Below are 8,509 nucleotides of genomic sequence, written 5' to 3'. Positions count from 1 at the left end.
CGGTCGCTACAAACTGCTTCTCTCTTAGCCGTCCGATCTACCTACCAGCATCGCATCCAGTGACTCAGATTCGCCAACATCTAAATTTGATATCCGCCTCACACCATAGCAACACATACCCTATTCCCAACCAAACAACCCCTAATCCTAATCCCATCGAGCTCTTCCTTCTCATCTTCCCAAAACCAGTTCACCACAAACACCCGACAGTTGCAGAGCCTGCAACTCCACCACCTCCACTCTCTGCCGCTGTCGCTTACACCACCACCACACCACACCGTACATCACCACTCCATCCCAAGTCTCTCCCTTGTCTCGTTTCTAGCATCTAACTAGGTGCTACAAGCTAGAACAGTGAGAAGCTAGGGTTTCACCAACAGCGAGGAGAAGTCAAAATTGAGGGCAGGAAAAGCTTCAGAAGAGCAGAGGGGACATACCCAAAGCATGGGTCGAGTCTAATTGCATCAGAGGGTGAGTTAATTTCATTATTTCTCGAAACCCTAATTGTACTGTTGAGTGAAGATATTTGGGGAAAATGGGTGTAAACCCTAATTTGCTAATTTGGGTATAAAAGGGGATGTGTATGAGATGTTAAAACTTGTTCTTGGACTAGCCAAGTTTCCACCCAATTTGGGTTAGGTTAATTCCAATGTTAAATTGCACTGTTAGTTTTTGATGCTCCTGTTAACTTTCATTGCCCCTGTTAGTTGCATTTTCACTCTTAATTGCATTTGTTGTTATGTTAGTTTGCAATGTTATGTTAGTTTACTCACTGTTAATCACTGTTATGCTCAATGTTAGTTTGCCTAGTTACTCACTGTTACTCACTGTTATGCTGTTTGTCATGTTCTAAACTATCATGCTAGGGACTTGATGAATCTCTAATGTCTTATTGTATAGTACATTGATCACATTGCTTTAGAAGGCTAAGCAGGTTTAGGAAAAACTTGAACTTAGCTCATCATCACCTCACTTTCACAATGTATGCCAAGTATACTTTGTAGTTAGGTTCATGAGCTGCTGATAAGCTGCAACTCAAGCTAAATTCATAATCCCTTGACTAGTTGTGCTGTAGAAAGACAATTAGTGCTTTGGAAATAATACCATAGTTGTGTTTAACTTTCTATAGGAGAATACATAGTAAAAGTTAGAGTGAATTCAACCCCTAGTTCCCATCCATAATCAACCTTCCCTGTCATCCATAAATCCATCTTCAACTGTTAGTCTTGTTTTCTTTCACTTGTTTGTTTCATCTGCATTTTCTGTTTTGCATTTTCTTTACTACTTGCTTCCCCTCCTGCCACTTCTGTTGCATTCTTCTACTGTTGCAATTGCTGCTGCAGCACTTGTGCTGCTGTGCTTTCCCTTGCTGCTGCCACTTCTTCTGTTGCTGCTGTAGCTTCCTCTGCTGCTGCTGCCTTTCTTGCACTGCTGCTGCCACTCCTTGCCTTGTGCTGCTGTTGCAGTACTGCCTTCTTTTCTTGGTCCTGTGCACTGCTTGTGCTGCACTGCTGCTTCCTCTCCTGCTGCCATTCTTTGTTGCAGCTGTTGTTTTCCCTTGTTGCAACACTGTTGTTAGCCCAGCTGCTACTGCTTGCCTCTGCTCTGCTGTGCACTCAAGCCCAAAGCTCACTTCCAAAAGCCCAGAGCACAATTTGAGCCCAACTGTAAGACCAAAACCAAAGCCCAGTTCATTAAGGCCCAAGTCAAATTCATTGTTAAGGCCCAGCCCAATTCATAAGTGAACAACTGAGCACAAGACTCAGTTCACTGTAAGGCCAGAGCCTAGTGAACTGTTAAGCCCAAGTCATAGTTGAACTGTTGAGCCCAAAGCTCAGACCAGTTTCTAGAACCAAAGCCCATTTGCACTTCAAAGATAACTGAGCCCAAGCTCAGTTCATTTTATCTTTAACAAACCCACTAAGCCCAATTCATTCAAAGGGCATTCAAACCCATTAGCACTCAAAACCCCATTTAAGCCAAAAGGCTTCTAAACCCAAAGCAAATCTAGGAACCCAATTAGCTAAAACACTTCCGAAACACACCCAATCTCTGTGGATCGACCCGTACTTGCACGAGCTACAACTGACGACCGTGCACTTGCGGTATTACTGTAGGCCCGCGTTTTCATCGCATCATTTTTATACACCTTTCGAGGCCTACCATTAGAGCATTGCTCGATCGAACTCGCAAGCGTTGCTATCTCAAGCTTGTTATCAAATTTAGTTGATCCAAACTATATCTTGGTATCTAGTCTACTTATAGCCATGTCTAGGATTAGGATAAAAGTGTGTAGTTGAGCATTAGACTTCACGACGCTCACCATTTAAAGAAGAAGATCTACTTAAGACTTTGGAGGAACTTCGACGATAAAAGGTATGTGGAGACTAAAACTTATCTATCAATCAGAAGTCTATTCAATTTTATCTACTAATGAGACTAAGTCGTATAGCTATATAGACTTTATGTTATACACATTGAAATTTCGAGTCGAGTTTATCTCGTTAATATAATTCTCGAAATATGAGTTTAAAGCTTAGAATGCTTCATCATCTACTTGACAACTTTAGTTGTAAACAATTCATTTGCTGGAAACTAAATATTAAGTCAAACGCCGATGTCACTGTAGTACAGTGGTAAAGTCTCTGGGTGATGATACCAGTAACCTGAATTCGAAACTCGCCAGCACCAAATTCTTTACCGATCAAAAATATATATTAAGTCACACCAAGCCGAATGTGTTTCAAATGCTTCACATATATTTCCATGAGATATTAAGCATTTGAACAACTCTATTAAAACACATTTAGATACATTTGATCATCTATCATAATTAGTTGATTATCAAATTTATGATTAGAACACATTTAAATTTTTTCCCATCTTATTGGGCATAAATAAATCTTTAGTTAATGATGATTAGATCTAAAAGCTTTAGATTCATGCCATACCCATAGTTTTTTTGTTTAGTATTTTGTTTATCTAATCTGTTGTTATTAGTATTTCTATTTAACCTGATGGATTTCTGCGAACAAAACTTTATTATTTTCATTTTTGATTTTATTCTAGAGTGCAATATCGGTCAATGTGTGTGTTGCTGCAAAAAAAAAAAACGACATCTCCTGCCCGGACACGCGTCACTTTAATTGGCTTTCTGGAAAAAAAATTCAGTTGCCAAACATGCCCTTAATAGGGTTTTCGAGATTGCCAAACACACCCCACACCCTCAAATGTTATTAGAGTGTAATTTTTTTCTCAGATAGACACCACTCTCTCTGTATGACCTTTATAAGTACTATTCATCTATAGGGTTTCTTTAGGGTTCTTTTTCTCAATTTCTATAATTTGCTTCTTCCGCTTATTTCTAATACTGCAAAGTAACAGCAGAAATAAATGATCCATCATCAAAGCCTAAAGATGGATTTAATGATGACAACAATTATTCATACATTGTCACTCATTCTGGATATAGGGTTGGTTTTACATCAATTATCAAGTGCTTTTCTTTTCATTTTATCTCTAGTCATTATGATCTCTAGTCTTTTCTTTTCTTTCCTGGATATATGGTTGTTTTTGTGTTGTTTCTTCTTTGGATTCCATATTCTTGTTGATTTATTGGGGACTTTTGGCCTTTTGATGGTTTTGCATGCAGGCTTTATAAACCACAATCAGGACAACATTCGGATGTACAAAGTATTGCACCAAATGTCAGGAAATGAGTTGAGGCTTTGCTCCGCATTCAGGTATGTAATTTTTTTTCATCTAATGTGAATTAGTTCTAGGGTTTCTTTTTGAATTGATTTTAGGGTTTGTGAGTTTTTCTTTCTTCTTGGATTTTTGATTTTATTCATGATTCCGTGACTCATTGGTAAGTAGCTTATGTTGTAAGTAACACCAGCCAGTGATTATTGTAAAGGTTTTTATTTCTGAAGTTGTAGGTTGAGGTTGTTTTTTCTTTTTCCAGATGTTCAACTTTTAGTAGTGCTGGTGATGTTATGTGATAACAATTTGTTGACAGTACTAGAAAGCTTGTCAAGGTTCCTGTGGAAAATGCTCATACTTAATTGATGTTCTATATTGATTATTCATTTCTGAATATATTGATAATTTTCATCTTTGCTAAGTTACATTGTAGTGGCACAAAGCTATTTTGTTTTGACATTTTTATTTCCTGATGGCAGACAAAGCATGATAATATAAAACCAAAGTTTATTAAAGAGAGAGAATTTCTTGAAGCCGTCTACATGGTAGGGGAAAAAGCTTTTTCATAAACATTTCATTTGTGTTCTGTTAGCTTGGGTCTTTGGTTTCATATACAATGGGGTTTGACATTTAATATTCTCAACTGCAGACTAAGCATGATGAGATCAAGGTAAAATTATGTGAAGAGAGTGCCCTACTTGAAGCCAAGTATCAGACAATGTATGAACCCCTTTACAGTCAGGTACAATTTATATTCACAATCACCCAACCACATGCCTTTTTATAAATTTGTCTATTGTTGACCGGCTTCAAACGTGGTATTTCTTGACTTTGTTGACTTGGTTGCAGAGATTTAATATTGTCAGTGGGGTGGTCGGGGTCGACGAAGTTACAAAAGAGGTTGAGGCTGATAAAGCAGTATGTATAGCAAGCACTAAATACTAGCAGCTGAGAAGGGTGTTCCAGATTTCTGGCTCGATGTGTTGAAGACAAATAAAATTTTAAGGGAGGAGGTAATTAATATGATTATCCACTTTTATCTTTATTTTGGTATAAAATTCTGGTATTGTGGGTTTCATCTACTCCTTCTGGAATGTGGATCACAGAGCGCGATGAAGGTGCTCTCAAGTATCTTATAGATATCAAGTGTTGCCGGATTGAAGGGCCCAAGGGGTTCAAACTTGAATAGTTTTTTTTTTGTTTGGTATCTCCTTTAACCTAATCTATTGTTGTATTTAACTAGATGGATTTCTGTGAACAAAAATTTCTTTTTTCATTTTTGATTTAATGTTATCGTGCATGATCAAAATGTAATGTGTGTGTTATGTTTAGAGTGATAAAAAGAACAACATCTTCTGCCACATGCCCCTGACACGCGTCGCCTTATGAGACAGCTGATAGGGTTTTCAAGTTTTTTGTTTTTTTTTGTTTTCAGGGTTCCAAACACACCCTTAATTAAGGGTGTTACTGAACAGTAAAACTATTTTTATCTCTTTTTAAACGCACTCTTATTTTTTTTCAGTGTGCTAACCACACTCTTACGCAACGGTGTTGTTGGAGTGTAAGTTTTTTTTCCTTCCAGAAAGACACACGTACGCCAGGTTTGCAAATGAGTCACCTCTCTCTCTCTCTCTCTCTCTCTCTCTCTCTCTCACTTTATAAGTCACTTTTCATTAGTTTTTTTTTTAGGTTTCAATTATTTTTCTCTCATTTTCTACGCCTGGCTTCTATGGCTTCTTTTCAATTTTGTGGTATTCACTAGGTCAGTAATACAGTAATGGCCGAAATAAAGGATTCATCATCAAATTCTGATTATAGGGTTAGTTTTGCATCTATTATCAAATGCTTCTTTTCTTTTGTTTTACATCTGTTATAAAATGCTTTTGTTTTATTTTGATCTCTAGTCTTTAGACTTAAGGAGAGATCATTAGACTTTTCATGTTAATGTTGGATTCTATTTTCTTATTGATTTATTGGGACTTTTGGCCTTTTGATAGTTTTTGCTGATTTCGTATGCAGGCTTTGCATGGACAACATGATGATGCATGTGCAAGTAGCACACCAGATGTTAGGAAGCGAGTTGAGGCTTTTCTTGGTATGTGACTGCTTTTTTTTTTTATCTAGCTTGAATTAATTCTAGGGTTCTTGAGTTTTTCTTTTTGAATTGATTTTAGGGTTTGCCAGTTTTTGTGTCTGCTTGGGTTTTTGATTCTATGCATGTTTTTGTTTGGGTGATGGTGGGGGAGATTTTGTTTAGGTGATTTTATGCATGATTTTGTTTGCTTAACCTCATTGGTAATAAGCTTATGGTGTAAGTAGTACCACCTGTGATTACCGTGTGGCAAGGTGTAGGTTGAAGTTTGTTTTCAGGATGTTCAACTTTTAGTAGTGCCTGTTTATGTGTTTGTTGGCAGTACTAGTAACTGATTCATGTCAATGCGCATACCTAATTGTTGTTCTGTATTGATTTGTAGTCTCTGAATTTCTTGATGATTTTCATTTTTGCTAAGTAACATTGTAGGGCCCAAAGCTATTTAGTTTTGATATTTTTATTTCCTGATGGCAGACTAAGCATGATGAAATCAAAGCAAATTTTATTGATGAGAGAAAAGTACTTGAAACCAAGTACACGGTAGGGGCACAAAGCTGTTCATTAGCATTATATTCTTCAGTTACCTTGGGTCTTTGGTTTAACATTTGATTTTCTTGATTGCAGATTTAACATGATGAAACAAAAAGGTTTTTTTTGTTTGATATTTTGTTTAACCTAATCTGTTGTTGTATTTAACTTGATGGATTTCAGTGAAAAAAAATTCTTTTTCATTTTTGATTTAATCCTACAGTGCATGATCAAAATGTTGGTCAATCTGTGTGTTATATCTAGAGTGCTAGAAAGAACGACATCTTCTACCTCGTGCCCATGACACGCCTCTCCTTGTGAGACAACTGATAGGGTTTTCAATTTATTTATTTATTTTATTTATTTTTAGTGTTTTCAAGGTTCCAAACACACCCTTAATAAGGGTGTTACTGGAGTGTAACACTATTTTTTTCTCTTTTTCTTTAAAAGGCATTCTTATTTTTTCAGTGTGCCAAACACGCTCTTTAGCAACTGTGTCGTTGGAGTGTAAGTTTTTTTTTCTTTTCAGAAAGACACGCGTATGCCAGGTTTGCAAATGAGTCACCCCTCTCTCTCTCACTTTATAAGTCACTCTTCATTAGGTTTTCTTTTAGGTTTCAATTCTTTTTCTCTCACTTTCTACGTCTGGCTTCTTCGGATTCTTTTCATTTTTGGGTTATTCACTAGGTCAGTGATACAGTAATGGCCGAACAAAATGATTCATCATCAAATTCTGATTCTGAAGAAGGATATAGGGTTAGTTTTACGTCTATTATCAAATGTTTCTTTTCTTTTGTTTTACATCTGTTATAAAATGATTTTGTTTTCTTTTGATCTCTAGTCTTTAGACTTAAGAGGAGAGATCATTAGAATTTTCATGTTTCCGTTGGATTTTATTTTCTCGTTGATTTGTTGGGATTTTTGGTCTTTTGATGGTTTTTGCTGATTTCATATGCAGGCTTTGCATTGACAACATTCTGATGTATGTGAAAGTAGCACACCAGATGTTAGGAACCGAGTTGAGGCTTTGCTTGATATTCAGGTATGTGAATGCATTTTTTCATCTAGCTTGAATTAAGGGTTCTTGAGTTTTTCTTTTTGAATTGATTTTAGGGTTTGTGAGTTTTTGTATCTGCCTGGGTTTTTGATTTTATGCGTGTTTTTATTTGGGTGATGAAAACTTCGTACCAGTTATTTTGTTATGTTTATAGTGAAATCAGTTATTGAATAATGAATTCTACATTAACCTAAAACTTAACTGAAGTGATAATTATTTACATCACCTTGTTGTACAAAATTTTAATCCGCAGATGTTCATTCTCTCATAAAATTTGGCCAATGCACTCACTACGTATAAATGACTGTAGTTTATTGTACACTAGTACACACAGACCATCAATTTTGAACATATTATAATTGGCCACATTTGGAGATACTGGTAGCCTTAAATGGACTGACATTCCTGTGTTTTATGTTTAATTGGCTTGCTTGAATTTTTTAAAGTTGGAATGCCTTTGACCAATTATGTTGATCGAAGAAATTTGTGAAACAATTGCGGCAACATCGTATCATTGATTTTTTTCCTCTTGTTTCCGTCATGGTAATTCTAGAATCCCCTGATAGAACTTTTAAGTGGGAGTTTTGCTCTCATTTTCCTAAAGTAAAGTAGGTATGCCATTTGTGTGTTCACGAATCACTTTTTGTTGCTTTTCAGTGGGAGTTAGATTCCCATTATTTCTTTCGGTAAAAGCTAGTTAAGTATTTTTGTGTTTTTTCAGTTAAGTCCATCTAATACTGTTCTCGATGGGAGTGAGTTAGGTTCATCTATATTTTTGTGTTTTTTTTAGTTACGTCCATCTAATATTGTTCTCAATGGGAGTGAGTTAGAATCATCTAACTTACGTTGTTGGTACATTTGTTGTCACTTAAATGCAAATAGAGTATTTCGCGGAATTTCATCTCCTATACAACTCATTGTTGGAATGAGTTGGTACATTTGTTACAGTTAATGCAAAATGAGTATTTCGTGGAATTTCATCTCCTATCAACTCATTGTTGGAATGAGTTCGGTTAAGGACATACTGAAAAAGCGGGGGTCTAACAACCACACCCAATATTATGTCGACAATCTGTATGGACTAAATTCCAATATAATTCCAAGAGAATCAACTAGACTGTCGGACTCAA

At 36.3% G+C, this 8,509-nt stretch overlaps 1 long non-coding RNA gene across 11 annotated transcripts; it reads left to right on the top strand.

The window, feature by feature from the left end:
- Positions 1-3,286: 3,286 nt before the first annotated feature.
- Positions 3,287-8,267, top strand: LOC113282566. 11 transcript variants are annotated; one of them, XR_003327029.1, is made up of 10 exons: positions 3,287-3,473; positions 3,653-3,743; positions 4,182-4,247; positions 4,352-4,444; positions 4,552-4,715; positions 5,225-5,303; positions 5,465-5,521; positions 5,722-5,797; positions 6,269-7,078; positions 7,281-8,267. It is a non-coding gene; the product is annotated as an uncharacterized LOC113282566 (long non-coding RNA). The 11 variants fall into 11 exon arrangements; XR_003327024.1 differs by adding an exon at positions 4,809-4,906 and having other exon boundaries at positions 5,225-5,521; XR_003327027.1 differs by having other exon boundaries at positions 4,552-4,906.
- The last annotated feature ends 242 nt before the right edge of the window (positions 8,268-8,509 follow it).

The sequence above is a fragment of the Papaver somniferum genome, chromosome 5 (genome assembly GCF_003573695.1).
Source record: "Papaver somniferum cultivar HN1 chromosome 5, ASM357369v1, whole genome shotgun sequence".
Lineage (NCBI taxonomy): Eukaryota > Viridiplantae > Streptophyta > Magnoliopsida > Ranunculales > Papaveraceae > Papaver > Papaver somniferum.
This window is presented reverse-complemented; position numbering and strand designations above follow the sequence as displayed.